General features: G+C 44.5%; 1 protein-coding gene across 8 annotated transcripts in view; it reads left to right on the forward strand.

The window, feature by feature from the left end:
* The window catches only part of RAP2B (RAP2B, member of RAS oncogene family), a 114761-nt gene that overhangs the window by 81459 nt on the left and 14288 nt on the right, over window positions 1-19014 (forward strand). For 6 of the 8 annotated variants that reach the window (XR_005268024.2, XM_072042583.1, XM_072042588.1 and 3 more), the window contains 3 exons: window positions 1450-1587; window positions 16768-16873; window positions 17312-17605. The gene's annotated coding sequence lies outside the window, so the exon portion shown is untranslated. Of the gene's footprint in view, window positions 1-1449; window positions 1588-7977; window positions 8026-16767; window positions 16874-17311; window positions 17606-19014 lie in introns of all 8 variants that reach the window. The other 2 variants (XM_072042586.1, XM_072042585.1) reach the window with 2 other exon arrangements.

Genomic DNA, 19014 nt, shown 5'->3' on the forward strand with positions numbered 1-19014 from the left:
AAGAAAAAAAAAAAAAAAAAAAAAAAGAAAAAAGAACAGATCCAAACCAAGAATTTCACCATAGTCTGTTGTTCAAAGAAAAGGCTCACCTTGGAAATGACTTTTCGGCTATAGATCATAACAGCCTTGATCCAATCTCTCCCAACTTTGTCTGACAAAATAGGCCCCAAAAGGCTGGAATAATCCCAAATGCCTGCCCAGCCAAAACAGCTGAGTATTCACTGTTCTCTGTCCCAGTCACTAGAATTCGCTGCTGGTTGTACTGCTGGAAGTATGACTTTCCCTTGGAGTGGCAGCAGAGACTGAAGGCTGAGGTGTCAGTGACTCAGAGCCTTAAGCAGGTGTTCAGGGACCGATGTAGCAGAGGCTGGATGGACGGAGCCCTGCTCTCCGGGGCACCACTGCACCTGCATGCACTGCAGCAGCACTGGTTAGAGCTAGAAAAGCCCCAGTGGGCCCTTCAGGCATTTTCCAAGAGATGCCGAGCCTACAAAAAGCATGTTGAACACACATTTCTCCCCATCCAAGGCAGGTACTTTGTGCCCGCCGCAGGAAGGAGAGGGTCCTCGTACAAGGCATCATGGAGAGCCTGTAACTGGGAGAAATGCCTTAACGAAAGGGAATGTTAAACACGAGTTAATTCCAGAACACAGCTGGGCTGGGTTTGATTGCTGGGCGCCAGCAATGGAGAGGGAAGTTCCTCTGAAGCTGGATGCAGAGCGAGGAGCACTGCGAGCTGGCAGCTGGAGCCCCAGGCACAATGACAGCATGTTTTGGAAAGTTCTGGATGAAGTCTATTGTTTCTTTATTATTCTGTGGTCATGTGTATGCCGATGTTGGAAATGCAGTTTTGCTTCATCTACCACACTCTTCTGTTTACAGATATTTTTTAAATCAGAATTACAGAGTAGCTTTGCCAGTACTTATTAGACAGAAAAACAGTCGGGACAAAGGCCTGTGAAAGTAAAGACATTTTCAAACCCTTAATTAGGATATTGAGGGTATTTTATTTAGAGGGTTTGTTTAATGCTTAGGAAGAAAAATACAGCATTGGAAGCATAAAGGTTCTTCAAACGCAAGTGAAGACTTTTTGGGGCATTCCAGGTTTTGCTTCCCTCTCCTGCTGGGCAGGAGCAGCGTGTGCCTTGCTGAGTGTGGATGACAAACCCCTCAGCACAACCCTGCCTTAGCTGGCACTCCCCTTCCCTAGCTAAGGGAGGTTAAACTGCTGCAGCTGGCTGGGTCGCTTTCATTGGCTTGAGAACTGGTCGATTGTTTTTATTAGGCCCCGATAATTTCTGTAAAAGCAGCTTAATGTGGTTAGTGCTTGTTTTGCTAATAGATCAGCTGAAAGGCTTGTTGTGTTCTCATTGATTGCTAGCGTTTTTAATTTGTTCAGAGGCTTAATTTGTAACCTCTTGGTTATGTTAATCTGTGCTTATATTACAGCCCAAACACTGCCAACCAATTTCTGCTGAAGTCTTGTTACTACCCGGGGATGTGTTTGTTCTCACTGCTTTACATCCAGATACCCTGGGCTGAGCTCTGTGCTGCATCTGGAGAGGAGTCTTTGTGAGTCACCTCCTGGTATGTTTTGGTCTTGGCCTTTCTAGTGCCCTTCTCTCCTGGAGCATGGCTTATCGAGCAGCTGCAGGCGGGGCTGTGCCTGTGCCGGGCACAGTGGGTGGGGGTTTTCCCTGCCCCTCCAGCACCCATGGGTGCAGCCGCCCCTGTGCCCAGCAGCTCTGGCTCCAGGGTTGATGCTGAGCTCGTGGGACAGCCTCTGCTTTGCCAAGGGGTTCCTGCGGGGCTCCCTGCTGAGAGCCCCGTAAATACGGGTTCAATGGAGATATGCTCCAGAGGTAAAGGGGAAGCTGCAGGGAATAGGAGAGCACAGATGTAAGGAGGTGAAACTGCAGTGTTGGTGGCCCTCGCCTTCCCTGGGTTACAATTCACATCCAGCGGGCCTTCAGAGCACCTGAGCCTCCTGCCTGTTTAGCTTTGCACCTGCCTCGTGTGTTGTGTGTCTTAATGAGCTAACAGCATTATGAAAAATGCAGTTAAATGTATATGCACAGCACAGCCTGCCAGTCCCACAGCCTACTGCTGTTCTTGTGAGGAATTTTCTGTGTGTGTATTCCTGACGTCATGTTTGAAGGGTCTTATAACTGCCCGTGGCAAAAATGTGCCCTTGACTGTGTGAACATTGCAGTAGGTAAAAAAACTGCAAGAAGGAATTCCTGCAAGAACATTTCTTGATATCTCATTGACAGTAAAAAATGGGTGAAATGTGTTAGCTTAAAGCAAAGTTCAAAGCCAGTAAAATTGAAACGTGTGTCTTTGATAGGTACTAGACCTAGAAGCTTGAAGCCAAGCTGTTACAATTCACAGGAAGCTTTAAAAGATTTAGAAGAGAAAAATCACCTGGTCTTGCTACAGACCCACTTCCGTGGTGATTACAGGTCTGCTTTTAAATTAATTGCTTCGGTTTGGTCCAAGGTCTGGGCAGCTCCCTCTCCTTGCTGGCTGAAGTAGCGCACTCAGATGGGTGTTACACCCGCTTCCAGCACTGCCTGCAAAGCATTGCTGAAACTGCTTGCACGTCCAGCTGTCGCCTCTACCTTTCGTTTGGCTGCAGAGCCCAGCTAGCAGGCAGGCCACCTGCTGAAATGCCAGCTGGCAGCTTCGGACTGCTACAGGCTTCAAGCCCTGTCATATTTCTGGTCTGCTTGGATTTCTTGCAGCCAGAGTGCCAAGATATGATTTAGAGGGATGAAATCCTGGCCATATTGAAGTCTGTGGAAGTTTTACCTCCAGTGTCTTTGCTACCTTGATAGCAGAAGTCTCACTGACTTAACAGGTATAAAAAAATATTTCTGAATCTCTGCATATGTTTTTCCAAGTGAATGTAGTTTAGCGGGGTCTGTAGACTTCCTCTCTAATTGTTACAAAATTAACAAAATTTTCATGGTTGCATTTTTGTGTAATATTACTGTTAGTGAAATGTTTAGGAGATGTGCCTTCGATTTGTAAGAGTAAATGCAGCTGGGATGCTGATGAGTCTGCTCGCTACAGCTGCTCCTCATGTGAAATCTCGCCCACCTGATGAATCACGTCCCATATTGCTGCTAGTTAGAAAACTGGAACAGCTCTTCGTGTGGATGTGATCTTTTCTGAGTTGAATAGACAGCAGAGAATGGCAAGCTGATAAGTTATAATGAGACTGGAAATAGGAATGGGTGTTTTGACCTGATTTTTTTTTTTTTTCCCCGGACGGGTAATTCAGCAGAACTGGAACATGCAGCTTGAATTTCCTAGCAGACAATGGGGAAGTTTGCGGGGCTCACCAGCCCTGCCTCCCCCCAGCACAGGCTGGGGACCCACCAGGGGCAGCTTCCAGGAGTGCTCACCTCCCTGCCCAGCACAGCACGAAACCAGAGCAAATACCCCCAAAATTACAGCCCTGACCATGCTGAATGCTTGAAGCATTCCCTCACAGGGAGGGTTTGAAAGACAGTCCATGTATTTACCTTGTCCCCTCCTTGTGTTGCAGAGCGTTTGGTGGTGGTGAACACAGAGGAGAAAGGCGCAGAAGTGCGTGCGAGCTGTTAGAAATGTCTGCGGACTGAAAACCATTACTTATCTCCTCACAGCATCTCCCTCCTCCTCATTTTCTGTGCCTTGCAGAGTTTATTTTTGTCATCTTTGTGGAAAGCAGAGATCAGTAGCAATGTCTCTGTAAAACCCAAGTATGAAAGCAGTTCGGAAAACATTTATTACTTAAGTTACAACATATTCCTACAAGTATTTTTTAATTGCTCAGTGTGCCTTTGAGCATCAGCGAACAGCAGCCCCTCAGTCGGCCGGCTGCTGCCCCTTTCCTTCCTTCCTCCACGTGCGTTGCCTACAGACCCACGCAGCCCATGTTTGTTGGGACATCCCTCTGTGTGAGCAGCTCTTTCCAGTGGTTTTTGTAGCACAAAGCTAACAAGTGAATGCAGTGTGCTGCCTGACAGAGGTGGTTGCGACCTGAAAGAAGCAACTGGCCTGCAGGGAGTTTTTCCTTTCTTTACCTTTCCCTGATAAGTCGCTACAACAAAACCAGCCCACCCTGGGACAAGGTAGGAGTTTGCTGCTTCATTCAGCTGTGTCCAACCTGGCAGAAGTCTCGTCTGACTGACTGGGACGCAGGAAGAAAGGAGGACGTGTGTCTGTCCGCTGCTATGCCCCAGAACGCGGCTAAGCTCTTTGATCAGCACCTGGCTGAAGCCTGAGCTTCTTCTCTTTTTCTGTTGTTCTACTTTTTTCTTCTATTTTTAATCAGCAGGCTCTCCAGGCTTCCTTCTCCAGGAAGCACAAGAACCATCGCTTCCCTTTTTGCAGTCTGCCATACTGCTTCAAGAGAAATGCAGGTTCTTAGGGTCTGCCAGGAGGAGCTCTCTGGTTTTATGACACTTGGTGCATGGGGCTGTACCTTACAATTCTGCCAAGGCGTGCCCAATCCCTGCTTTGGTTGGTCTGTGAGACGTGTCCTTAAGCTCTGTCCATCTCAGCGTTGAGCTGAGACCCCTCAGGGGAGTTAACACCCTTGGTGCCTTCTGAATGCTTCAGTGCTGCCCCAGACGAGCAATTAATTCTGAGCTTATTTAAACGCCACTAATTCTAAGCTTATTTAAAACAGAACACTGTAATTTTATTTTCTGTGGCAAGAATAATTCTCAACTAGGGTGAGTCCTACAAACTCTATAGAATGCTGTGATCAACATGTTTGCCACAAAGCAGGTCTAAGCGTGGGGCCTGCAGCCACCCCACAAGCAGCCTGAGAGCCCCAGCGCCCTTCCAGCCCCGCCAGGCAGCGCGTGCCCTGCAGCCTCCTGCTGCCCCCCGGGGCCACACAGCAGCTTTCTGCCCTGTCTGATATGGGCAGTGTCCTTTGTTTTTTTTTTCTGCAATAAATTGATGGAAGCATACTGAAACACGTCATACATGGCTTTTCTGTGACGATGAGCATTACACACTGGTTATGGCAACACGTTTGTATTTAGTGTATAAACTTACAGGCTTGCAGGAAAAGCCTTCCTTTTCTTAAAGCCATCGAATCTATCTATCTTTCTAATGGCTTTAATTGCTATTTGATTTTATTTTTTTTCAGTTTCTTGTGGTAAACCAAAAGTTCTTTAATATCTGCAAAGCAGATGCCAACCTTCCTGTATCCAAATTCTGTCCGTGGAGAGGTTCTGCAGTGTTTCAGCATTTTACAAGAGCTTCTATATGTTACTTTAGAGTAGTACTCATACACGGCTGATTAAATCTTGTCTCATTGCATTGGATGTGTTTGAAGCCAAACAAAGGCAGCAGGGTACCTGTGCTGCCCGCCAGCTGCACTGCGCCGCGTGGCGGGGGTCAGGATGGGGGCTGGCCACCCGGGCACAGCTGCTGGCTGCCACCCCACGTGCAAGAGCAAGAAGCACTCAGGAGGCAGTCCCAAGACAACAATATGTCTTCTCATCTCATTTGTGACCCCCTGGTCGTAAAGTTTTGTGTTAGTGGTGGACCGAGAGCGCAGCCACATGGAACCAAGGAGTTCGTAGAACTTTTTGTTGCAGACTGGTGACCATAGCTCCATTGACCAAGAGGAGCCAACTGTCTGTAGTTTGGGAATTGCTGTTGTAAAAAATGATTTAATCTGTGCAATCGTAGGTTACTATTTCCTAAGCATAACTTATGGTTAAGAAGGATAACAAGATACCAGAAACGTTTTCGTTGTAAGACACATCCTTCAGGACCATGCATTCTTAGCTTAAATGACGACTTCTGCCAGTGAGTTTCTGAATTACATGCTGATGTAAAAGCTTTACCTGTAAGAAATTCTGGGTAGGCTACATTTTCATTTTCTGAAGAACTGCCTCCGTGATTTCAAGTCTGCTTCACTTCACAGCATTTTTTTAAGGCAGTTCATTCTATGAGCTGCATTACATATTGCTGTCTTTCATGCCTCTCTCTTCTGTGCTTATGAACATCAAATCCAGTTAACACTCTTAGTATTTTCCCATGTATTATTACTGACAATACTTAATACATACAGCAGGATAGGTCTTATTTTAAGGAATAAATATATTGAATGTAGACTGCAAATTTTCTTGCTAAAATAAATGTTGCTCTTGTTAAAGTAAACTTATATTGCCATGCACAGAAATAATTCTTTTGAACAGTTACCGTATTTGATCAATTATCACCCAGATGCTTTGCATTTAGAGTGATGATTTGCCTCATTCAAGGAACTCTAAAGGTAATTGAAGTGAATTTTTCAAATGGTGGATCAAGGACAGAAGCTGGTGATATGCTGCCTACCTTTGGAGAGTAGCCAAGCATAATATTTAAAACATCTTTTTCTCCAGAGGACCATCCAATTACTACATCAGTTACTACATGAGTAAGATCAAGTAGCATTTTTCCAAATTAGCAGTAGATACCGTGAACTAAATAAAATCAACAATGAATTTAAACTAAATGCAAGGTGAGACAACAAAAATGGAGAATGAGCAAAGACGCGAGCACTCCATCTGGCCGTTCGCAATCCAGAAGGGAATGCAGCTCTGTCAGAAGAGGGTCAGCGTAAAACAGCTTGACTCTCAGCAATCAAACCAAGCGCAGCGCAGTGCAATTGTTGTTGATCAAATACACATTTTCTAGTGAAACCATCTGCAATGTGATTTGTGTCTTTCCTGACCAGAATATATTTATGAGAATGCACCAGTGTGATGCAGTAAATGAGTTTCTGTGCTATTGTTGACAACTTAAGTGATTCTTTTCATAAAATCAGAAAATAATCATAGTGCTGGCCATGTGGAAAATGGGAATATTCAGAAAAAGTTGAACTGTCTTTGAGATGTCTGGTTAAAAGGGATGGGAGCTATGCGACAGGATTACAAAAGCTGTGGCGTGGCAGTTGTGAAGGTTGGGTGAGGAAAGTGGCTGCGTTCAGAGCAGGGCCGGGCCGGCCCTTCCAGACAACATCTTGCAGACCTGTGAGAAGTGCTGGCTGCTCCAGTGCTGCCTTCTGTGCTCGCAGATTCAAGCGAACGTCGGAGGACATCTTTGTAGTTCTGAATTGAACAGCTGCAGGGTTATTAGAAGATTCATAAAACCTACAAAAGACCTCATGAATTTCTAAAGACTCAGAAATGTAGAGTGTGCAGAATAACATCTGCTCATGTTTCCTAAGGTCTATTGTTGCATCTGCCCTGACAAAGAATCCCAAAGAATGCACGTTGTTTGTATGTTTTCTAAACACTTCATGAGACATCGTTTCTAACAGCTCATTTGAATATCCAGGAATATCCTTTCACACAAATTCCCTCTGCAATCAAACAGGAATTAAGAGGAAAATATGTTCTTGTTTTAATATTTGAAAAAGAAATCTGCTGAAAATCAGGCAATTACAGTTGCCGGAGGCATTGATGAGAGTGATTGGAAGCCAAAAGATTACTCCCTGTCGGTGATTTTCCTTTGCTTTTTCTACATTTGCTCCCAGTGGTGACTGGGAGAGGGAGCACACACTGTAAAAGCCTTACAGGGCTTCAACAGTACTAAAATATTTGACTTATGCTAACGGGAGCATTTGTTATGAGACTGCAGGAAAATGCATCACCTTCTTCAAAGTACCCCAGACAGTCACAGAGACAATAATGGTAAATTATTTGATATTGATATTGATTTAGCTTCTGAACAAGCTTCAGTTTGTTATCCCTCTCCAGTTGTTATCGGGGTTGGGGGAGTCATTGTATAAGATGGAAGATTTTCTTTGGAGGAAATTGAAAATGTCAGTACTGTAAGAGAATCTTTAGAAAATCACTGAGCTATATGGGAACTCTGTAGTTAACATGTAAGTACCATCACAGAACAACAAAAAAAAAAATCATGGCATAGCACATCTGTTTAAAAAGAGTGCTGAATGGAAACTTCCCTCTTGAACAGCTTCACAACCTGGAGGATGTTCTCAGCTGCCTGCAGCTCGTCAGGCGGGTAAGTGCTCTGCCAGCAGCTCCCCTCTGCCCACCTGCCTTTCATTCTCCTGCTGATGTACATGAAAGTGTGGTGCTGTCACAGGGTGTTGTTGTGTTTTCTCTATCTTTTTCTGCTCCCATCTCATGTGTGTTGCTGTCGAATTGCTGCAGGGAAGCAGTAGCAGCACCTGCAGTGAGACTCAGGACCTCAGCAGGCTTTTCTTGCAATTGGTTTTCCATCTCCATGCCATCACCAAGGCTAATGAGCAAACAAAGGCTTCATTTAAGATTATACTCACATGACCATAAGACGTTCGAAAGAGACAATGTTAAAAAAAGGAAATGCTTGAAGTTTTCTCACTTGGTAATTCTGGTTTCCCTTACCATTCCCTAGAGTAGCTGAGGTGTGCTGGCCAAGAGATTAGGAGTTCCCTCTTTTCTAATAGTTTTGTGGCCTTTTCTCCTATGTGTCCTTCTCTTCTTCAGACTCAGGACAGTGCTTTTTAGAATAAATTAAACTTTTCTGATGTAAGTCATGTTCCTTACTACGGCAGCAGTGCTGGAAATGGGTGCTTGTATTGGCCGCACTGTTTCAAAGACACTCCTGCAAAAAAAATGGCTTCATAGATGAGAGCGGTGGGTGCTCCCCTGCATCTGCATCTCAAACCTACCGGAGGGCTATTTGACAAATATGATGTGCTGCCTGTTCCCTTAAACTGTTTGCCACAGAAGGGAAATAGGGATGTATGTCTTCATGTTAAGCCAGGGTCTCGTTCCCCTCGGAACGCTAGCGTTGGGTGTTGGGGTGTGAGAAGGGCAGCTCGTGCTTAGCAGCTGCTTTAGTCAGAGTGCACTGCTCTGGTGCGTAGTAATGCTGCTTCTCAGCTGGAGCTCTCTGACTTCCCCGTGCTGCCAGGATGTTGTGAAAGTCACCAGGAATTTCCTTCAGGGCTGATGCTGCAGTAGGGCAGCCGCGGGGCTGCAGGGCAGGGTGCGGCTGTCCCTGCAGTGCTGCGCCTGCAGCAAGTAGGGTACAGCCCCAAACCTTGAGAAAACAGAGAGATAAGGACCATATAATCCAGATTAATAATATCATTTTAATATTCTTTTTGAATGTGCATAAATGTTATTTCAGTATCGTCTGCAAATTGTGCAACAGGCTTTTTTTGTCACTTTGAATAATTGGTAATTGAAAAATCTTCCCCATCTGTTTATAATAAAACGCATCTGTTCAACATCTGCTGGGGAAAAAAAGTCTTTGGTGGAGGAGAATCTGGATTAGGGAAAACGGTCACTGTTCAGAAGCCAGCAATCATCTGGTGAACCTGCACAATGTGCTTTTCCAGGTTCTAGAAGAGCACACTTCCAGACAGAGATGGTCAGCTGGGGGAGCAGGAAGGAGCTGAGCTGCTCACCTCAGCCTTGGTGCAAAAAATCCTCCTTTCCAGCCATGGTCTAACTCCTAAATTTGATTTATTATTATAGAAACATTAATAAGAATCACATATTCATTCTAGAGTCACACCACTTAAAATATTGGCCTGTACTTTCAAAAACAACTATTTATTATGTGTTAGGTCAAACCCTCTTAACATCCATGCTTTGGGCCTTAGCTGAAGCCTTTAAAAATGGCAGTCCCTTTGCAAAGGAGGCATCTACACCCTTATTCTTTTTTTCTTTTTTCTCTTTCTGCTCAAAGAGGCTTCAGGTACCTCAGAATTTTGTTATTGTAAATAGCACCTCACTGTAATCTACCATCCACTGTGTTCTCTTTGACTCTTTCACCACTTTTAGAAGTAATAAGAAAATTATTCAAGTTCCTTGATTCTAAATGAAAGCTTTTTTACCACTGAGGTAATTCCAGTCCGTAAGAGTGAGTCAGAGAGAGCGCATCTCTGTTAAAATGTCGGTGTTTTTACCATGTTTCAGCTGTGACATTCTGCAGTAAATAGCTATGACGTATACATGAAACACAGTTTCCAAGAAAGACGAGAGATCTGGACTAAATTCCTGGTATTTGTAAAGAAAAGTGGAGAAAAAAAAAATCTTGCTATTTTTATTTTATTTTATTTTCCTCAGACTCTTTTAACAGGAAGTATAAATCACAATTGGGTCTGTTCTTTGATAGTCACCTGTATATACCTGTCAAATAGTCTGCATGTGCTGTCTGCCAAGGAAGCACTGAAAAGCAGAAGGCTGAACTCTCCCCCAGTACTTGCGTTCCTGCAGATCAGCTCTAAGACAAAGAGATAATCTCCTCTTTATTTCCTGATGTCATTACACACAAATTAACACATGAGCTTTTCTGAGCAGAGCGGGCTTTGTTAACAGGTAGCAGGAACACAATGGTAAACAGCCTGGAGTAAGCGACTCCAATGCAATAATCTTTTGTTTTGGTTTCAGAGCAGTAGCTCTCTGAAATGCTTCCTTTCAATGACATTAAAGCATGGAAACTCAACTTCTGTTGCTTGCAAATCTGATGCTATTCTTAAACGGGTGCTGCATAAAGCAATGGGAGCTCTTATGAGGCAGCAGAGCTTGGCAATGTTTAAACACAGGCTTACAAACATCTTAGGAAATGATAGGGAATTTGAATACAGTTAAATTCCACCACCTTCTTTTTTAATCTAGCTGTAAGCATGCTATAAAGTCAATTTGCATTTGATTTAGTGCTGTATGGAATCTTCTGTTCCATTTTTCTTTGGTTCACATACATGGAGGACTTGAGGGACTAAATAAGTCATTATATATTCTGTGGCATGATATTCCTCTGATAACTTTTCAAAGACAAATTGGGAAGCTTGCATATTAAACACCAGCAGTCCATGATAATGATAGGTCAGCTTCAAGGATAAAAACAGATGTGTATTTGGAAGTTAGGATCTTATGTTTGTATAAAATTTCAGTTTGATCTAGAAAGATCTCTTCTATATAAATTCATCTGATAAAGTCATTTTTCCAGGTGAGGGAAAAAAAAAAAAAAAAGAAGGCTTAGACACTTCTAGTATTCTTGAGCAGTGTAGCAGTGTGCTGGTAGGATAAGTCATAATGAGATTCAAAGAGGAATTTGGACCACATTCAGTGTGAAAAGGGTTTTTCAGGATTTGTCAAGAGTTGTCTTACAAGCCCCAGCTATTCCTGGCCAGTGCACATATCTGCACAAAACCCCCATGAACTCAAATCTTGTTCTGAACTTGAAATACAGACAATTTTTCAAACACAAGTCAATGCTGATCTAATGCTGGATGATAAATTCACATGTGTCTTGTGATGTTTTACTTTTTAAATGCAAAACTAAGTGAGGCAATGCTGACCATTTTCAGCAGCAGCACTTAAACACCCATCCAAGCACCAAGCTCAGCAGAGCCTGGCAGGGGGGCGCAGAGCTGTGGGGGCACAGGGTGTGTAGGTGCTGAGCGAGGCAGCCACTGGGGGCATAAACATGGTCAATTATTCTGTAGTAATAGATGTGTTGTAATTAGATGTTGTCTTATATCATAGTCCTGCATGTTGTTTCCATGAAGACAGAATTTTGTCTATAAAGGAACATCTTTACACCAGCAAAGATCACTGCTGCGTTCTGTGTGGCTCAGCCCGTGAGGAAAAGCTTGTACACTTCAGCATCACAGATATCGCTCTGATGATGGTACTGACCGAGTGTCACGTGGGGGGGACAGTAGTGGAAGTAAAAAGCTGTTCTCAGCAGCTGTCCTTTCCTCTGAGGTAACGTGAGAGGTGTGCTGCTCCGTGCCCTCAGAGGTTACTAAATCCTGTGTGCATTTGTTTCTCTTCCTCCCTCTGATATATTCACAAATGCTTTTGTCAAAACTAAAACCAAAACATTAAGATGACACATATCTGCAGGGAACCTCTTCTCCTCGCTCACCTTCCCTTTTCAGCCAGTCTGTAGAAAACACCTTCAGCTCTGAGAGTCAGGCATCTGCTGCTCGCTGAGCTGACGGGCAGGGTGGCGTCTTTAATCTCTTGATCAGCGTCACAACCAAAGGAACAGAAGGGTTAGCAGAGGGAGGGATTTGGTAGCATCAAATACGTTTGAATGTGTCCCTGGGGATCCGAGGAGGCCTGGCAGGTGATGCTGTTGCCTGTGGCAGGGGCATAAGGGGAGCCCATCGGGCAGGAACCAGCTCCACATCTGGCTCATTTGTGCAGGCAGGCAACAGCAGCAGCAACTCGTGGAGTGCAGGAATGCACTTTGACTAGGGCTTGGGGATGCTGTTCCAGGTTTTCATCTGGTTGTATGTGTACTGAACTGCCCAAGTAATCCTGAAAAATAGTTCCCAAGCAATTAGAAAGAACCACCTAATTTGCCCTTTCAAAGCTTGGTTGTATGTTTGTATGTTTTGTGTCAATTTATCCTGTCACTCAGTGAAATCATAATTAGGTTTCACTGCAACATAAATGTTAGTGAAATGTGCTGTCCAAGTCAATCAGTGTTACAAAGAAATTAATCAGATCCAGTTCCTCCTTCTAATGAACTTCCTCATTAGCTGCTGGCTCTTCTCTGCAGCCTGTACTCGTTGTGTGCGGCGTAGCTTCAGCAAGTTTCATTACCTCTTTCTCTGACGGCTTTGTCATCGCATCCCAATGGGGACAAAGCAAGGAGCATGCCATTTCGTGGAGAGACGTGTCAGTGAGCAGGGACCAGAGCATGGGCTTTGAAATGGGGTAGATCTGCTTTCGCACCTTTAGAGTACAAATTGCACAAAATGAGACTGAGAACAGTAGTGCAGGATTTACCTCTCCCAGCCCTATCCCCTACTTGACAATGCCGTGACAAAATGTTTAACTGCATGGCAATTGAAAAGCAGCAGAGAGGTTACAGTGTAAACATTTGTGTGTAAGTATCACCAAACAATGTTGGTTACAGCTGTTTTCTGTACTGCTTCCTTTTAAGATTGCTCTGATTTGCTGCCCCAGTCATCCCAGTGACTTGGACTGGTGGAGACAGAGGTGCAAACGGAACTGTATTGTCAAGATGCAACGGTTGCAACACTGCAAACCTCTGGCCTTTGTGATTAATTCAGACACAGAGGCTGTTTGATGTAGTGTATGACAGTGCACATGACTTTTATGCAAGGCTGTAGGAGAAATTAGATTTATATTTGTAGATCAAATTATTGCTTGATCAAATAAGCTTTAAGATGCAAGAAGAAGATCAGTACTCAGATGTAGCTTCGTTTTTCTGATCATTCACCAACTTTTCAATCTTCCCATTGTAGTACCTCCAATACCATACGTAATACCTCTGGTTCTGGTATTGATTATACACTTCTCTCTCCAACAAACCAGGTGAGTGCAAAGACTTCTTTTGCTTAGAAGATGCTTATTTCTGTGCTGACTGCATGTTGCAGTGAAGCATGAGTCCTTAGTGCAGCTTCCTCTATGAGTCAGCATTGCTTTTTTCTTCAGCATATGGTTAGTATTAAGTTTCATTCCAAGCACTTTGCTTGTGGATGGTCCTTTTTAGAGGTCTTGTTTCCAAGATGCAAAGATTTTCTGGCTAAGTCTTGCCCTCTCATCATTTATGCCACGATGATGTGAGGGGGAAAAAGATCGTTTATTGCCACTCTGATGTCAAAATTCCCATACATGAGGTGGCAACTGGTTGAGATCCTGACCCAATCTAAAGCCTGCTGAAATTAATGAGCATCTTCTGTTGGCTTTTGTTGTCTTTGGATCAGGCCATCAGAGCATGATCCTGTCTGCTGAAGGCAGTGGGAATTGTGTCTTTGATTTCACTGGACCCAGGTGGAGCACAGTGCATTAACCTGTAGTTGGCTGTTTCTCCATTAAAATTATCGACTTGCAGAATCTGTGTCGGTTAGGTAATGTAATGTTAGAGGCGGAGAAATGAAAAGTCAGATATCCGTTCTGCCAATTCAGTGTGCTTCTCTTACTGCTCTTTTCAGCTTTTCTTTATGGCCAACATGACAGCAATCACTATTCAAGATAGTTTTACAATAGAGCCTTATGTGTCATTCAGCAAACGAGAAACCTGAAGTTCTGTCCAAATGCACTGTAATAAAAAGTCCAGGAGTAGGGCTGTTGGTGCTGCATTTCATCATGATGTTCAGCTTAAATATCCTCCCAGCAGTCCTCTCATATTAAATGATCCATCGCAGCCCTGTATGGGCCGTTTGTTTATTCATTTTAAACCAGTTCCATCATCTGCAGTCACTGATATTTCACATAGATTGCTGCACAGCTGTGAGGAGACTTTCTGTTACTACGCCCTGGGCCAGACTCTGACCGTGTTTCTCTGCAGTCTGCAAACCCCATCGCTTATTCCCCAGTGCCATTCATGCCCACTGAGGAGTCGTTGCAAAATGTTTTACTGGCAGTTTGGGCCTTGGGATTAGTGTTAATTTGATGACAAATACTTTTTTTTTTCTTTTCTCCCTTCCCTTTCCCAGTTTGAAGGAATTGTTTCCTCGCCCTTTTTCTGTGTCTGTGGTCATATGGCTATTGCACCTTTTCTGCCACAGGGTCCCATTATACTTCCATGTTCTCACTCATCTTGTTCTTGTCAAATCGCCACCTCCAGCACCGCAGTTGGAGAGGGAGCTCTGTCACTGATTTATCGCACTTCTGGAAATTAGAGAACAATGCCCTGCAAAGTTACAAAGATCCGAGTGGCAGCCTGCGTCTGCATGCTCCACTTTCTCATTGTTCTGCATTTCTGCGAGGCACAAAGAGCTACATCTGCTTTCCAGCTTTGTTTGTGTGGTCTCAGGATCATTAGTCCCCCGGGAGGGAGCGCGCCGCAGCGTGAGTCCACGTGGTCTTTGCTGGCGGAGGGAGCACACGAGGAACACTTCTGCTGGCCTCATGCTCCCAGGTTTCTCTCGGAAAAACAAAGCCACGCGATCCAAACTTCCCATTACTTGGCCCATATTCGCTATGGCGAAGACAGACTATGCATTTTCATAGCAAGAGCAGCATGTTTGCTTTTCAGCGTTTAGTCACGTAGTCTAAAGCTAATGTTTTACATTATCTGTTGCCATACCTGTTTAATTATGGGTTTTCAAAGAAATGGTATTAGACCTCACGTAACCTAATGACTGCTGTCATGAGCCATTCTGTTGTTAACAGTATTTAAGGGCAGATTAATTCAGGGTAAGTTATCATGGAATCATACAATCATTAAGGTTGGAAAAGTTGTTCCGTTCTATCCTTTTCCATAAAGACAGATTACCCATCCCCTGTTTGCATGCTTGTCTGTATCTTGTGACAGCGAGCTCACAAATTTCGGAGCTCGAGCACTGTGTGGGACATGCGGGCAGAAGATCGCTGTGCGGCTGGGAGCAGTGGGGCTGTGCTGCCGGCCTCACAGAGCCAGAGGGGTGCAGGCGCCTTGGGGATCCCGTCCCAGGGGCTGGACCTGCCCTGCCCGGCCCTGCAGGACATCTGTGGGCTGCGAGGGCAGGAGCCCCCTCAGCAGGCCCTGATAGCTCTTCCTCTCCTTTCCATAGGGAGCATGAATGAACACTTGCTCGATACAAAGTCCGTGACGCCCATGTATGCTATGGTGTATTTGTTTTAATTAGTTAAGCATGGAATGAAATTTCAGTCTGTGCTGAGTGCCCATCCCTCTCAGAGGAGTGTAGGGAAAGCTGACGGACCCAGCCCAGAGCAGTGCCTGGTGTGTCTTCCACCAGGGCTGAATGCTGTGGAAGCATCGCAGGTGCCTGGGGCACTGCCATGTGCCAGCCCACTGTCGGCTGGCCCCTGTGGCCCTGCTCAGCCCGGCCTCAGCATGTCCTGAGGTTTGCACCTCACCTTGTGGGTCCCTGAGCCGCTCAGCAGCACATTTGCCTAATGGTGCCATTTGTTCCACCCTGAGGCTGCCGTGAGGGGAATTCCCCAGCCTGCCTCAGGATGCCCAGTGCCCGGCTTCACCCAGACGGTCAGGACGATGTGTCATCCTGTCTCCTTTATGCTGACGCTGGATTCTTTGGAGCACATCACTTATTACCATGGAGTCATCAGTCAGAGTTCCTAAAACAATAGCTTTGATGGGGCATTTAAAAATACGTGGCTGTTTATAATAAGATCTGATGCCCTGGAGTTATAAAGGGAACTATGGGGGTACATCAATGGTGCTGCAATATTGCTTTGGCCTCAGAGGATTTATGTCGCAATTTAATCTTAAAATAAGCAAATGGTGTTATATGTTCTTGAATTATTTAATGAAGAGCATGACAAAGTGGTAATTGTAAAAGCTGTTCCTTCCCCTGGAGCTCATCACTTTGCAGCAAGCTGACCCCAGCTATCCTGCTGGAGGTAAAATTATCTGTGCTGCAGCTTTTTCCCTCTGTTTCTGTCTATCCACGCACTTTCATTATAGTCCACTTGGACTTGTTTTTTTGAATTATACGTGAGCATGTTTGGCTTGAAATTTATGATGTTTTTCAGGTTTCCTGTTTTCAGATCTTTTCCATACTTTTCTGTTAGGATGTCTCACCTTAATTAGTGACAGTAGCTCTTTGGTTTGGCACGTTATGAATCACTGTTGACTGCACTGATGAAAGGACATCAGTACTGATTGATAAAAAGGGTTTTGCATTTTGTTGTGTGTTATTGTTCTCATAATTGCCTTGGCTAATTGCATTGCAGAGGTTTTATCTTTGTAGGCCTAAATCAGTTCATTAATATTTATTATTTAGACAAATGATCTAGAAAACCACTGGCATTTCATTTTTGTGTAAGGAATAAAAATTGATTCTGCCTCTACTTGTAGCTGGAAAGGTTAATATCATGCCTGGAGTGACTGCCAAACTTCCATGAGGAAAACACTGAAGGAGGAGATACCAGAGGTGACACGTACAGTCAGGACCTGCAGTGAGGTGCAGCACTCTTTTTGCAGATGGAAGCAAACGGGTGTTAGTTTGTCCTGGGAGGAATTGTTTTTAAACTCTTCACTTTCCTATCAGAGCATATTTGTCTAGCCCCATAATTAATACACTGTAAGTTTCCTTTTGCCTTGACAGATGAAAAACTTTACATCTTCCCTATTTTATAAGAGTGTATAGGTAAAACCTGCTGAACAAAACCAAAAATAAATTACCTTTTTTTTTTTTTTTTTTTTTCCCATTAACTAGAGAAGATGGCAAGTAAAAAACACTTTATTTCCACCCTGTACTTTTTATCCCAGAGGGATTGTCTCAGGAGCCTTTATGGTTTCTGGAAATTTCATTTTAAATGCTCATGGAAAGTTTACAACTTTTGAAAATAATGCCAATAAGTAATAGAACTGCTTGGTTTCATTTTTCCTGTTTTCTCAGGTTAATATTTATGTACTTAGGTCCCTGTGCCTCTGGTCCCTATGGATTTATTGGTCTAGTCCCCATTATGTATGCACCGGGTCCTGGTCATGGCAGCAGGGCGGCGGTGCCCGGTGAGCGCGGTGACACGGGACATCCATCACGGCACGGGGCTGCTGTGAGGTGCTGAGCAGGTGCCTGGCCCAGACCTCATGGTGGAAGAAGGGCTGTGAGCTGGGGCGATGAGGGACAGGATCCCAAGGCGCTGGCTGCTCCTCTCCACAGTGCATAACGCCGCTGTACATCGAGAGCTTGGTGGGTACCAGAAATGTGAAAATGAGCTTAATGGGCTGGAGGACTGTGGGGTCCATTCTGTTTCCTCTTCAGTGTGTGGGGAGCCTCTGGCAAGTGTGGGACATTAATTTTCTGTGTATATATTATTCTTAATTGTACATTGCATCGTTGCCATATGGCCTGTATCTGGCACTTAGCTCTAGCAGCCAGCCTATCTCTCATGGTAAGCAGCAGGATGTAGATAGCACAACCTAAACCAGCTGGTCCCGAAGGTGTTAACTCCCTCCGTACTCAACTCATGGTGCTTTCCGTATGAAAGGGTGTAATTAGTTTAAGGCTGTGGGTTCAAACCTTGAGCCTTGTTTCTGTACTTAAAGTTAATATGTTTCAGGAAGATCTGATTGCAGTCACGCGGACATATGATTTCAGGAATGTTCCCTTGTTCAGGTTCATTGCAGGCTAAGTGTAACGCTTCGTGTTATCTGGAGCGACAGTTGGATGAGGGATCTGTCATCAGCTGAAATTAACCTGCACATGGCTCAGATGAAGATGAAGAGCATTTAAATAAGCCAGCTGGAAAGCATTTGCTGTTTCCTTTTATTCCCCCTCAAACACTGAAAATCCCATAATGTACATCTGTGTAGGTCTCACGGCGTTCCAAGTAGCGGGAGGCTGTGTGGCATTAGGGCAAACTAAGCCTTTTAGACAACCTTGATGTGTCAATAATCCACGCCATGAATTAAGGCTGAGAAGCGTCTCCTGCTCAGCCTCTCGGGCACTCTTGCCGACTCAGTGTGATTTGCTTGGGGTTAGCAGTGGCTTTATGAAAGAGAATTATAGGAAGTGAAATGCTTTTGTGAATAGAGCCTCCTGACCAGAGCTGCTGGAGGACTGTTGGGGATTAATCCAACCCTCCGGTCCCAGCCAGCATCTCTGGAACAGAAGTCATTCACGATTAGAAGCACACACAAAGATAGAACTAATGAATCCAGTTTATCTTGTGTGTTGGGCCAGAGCAGCTTTTCTCGTTTTGCATGCCCAAAGCCTTCCTTTGTACAGGGTGGGAACTTAGCTGAGGATGAATTTATTCAGATGTCACTGGAGTTTCAATGTTGTTGAGTATTAAATGAAGCCAGTCTATTCCGCACCACCCTATGCCAAAACAGTTTAAATCAGAAAGCTAAAACAAAAATAGGTGGATATACGCTCTGCAGGCCCTAATCACTGAATCATAGCTGTCCTGGCTTTCTGATTCTGCAGGAATGCACCCCTATATTTCAGGGTAGTTTTGCTGACAGAACAAAGCTGGCCCCTCACAGCTCAGCTCCAGATGTCAGCCCGGTTCCTGGCACGCCTGCTGCACGAGACAGCCTTTAGTTACCACTTCATCTCTGAAGACCCCCTTCATGTGGAAGACATCTGCTTAGTCA

This window comes from Anas platyrhynchos, chromosome 9 (assembly GCF_047663525.1).
Source record: "Anas platyrhynchos isolate ZD024472 breed Pekin duck chromosome 9, IASCAAS_PekinDuck_T2T, whole genome shotgun sequence".
NCBI classification, from domain to species: Eukaryota; Metazoa; Chordata; class Aves; order Anseriformes; family Anatidae; genus Anas; species Anas platyrhynchos.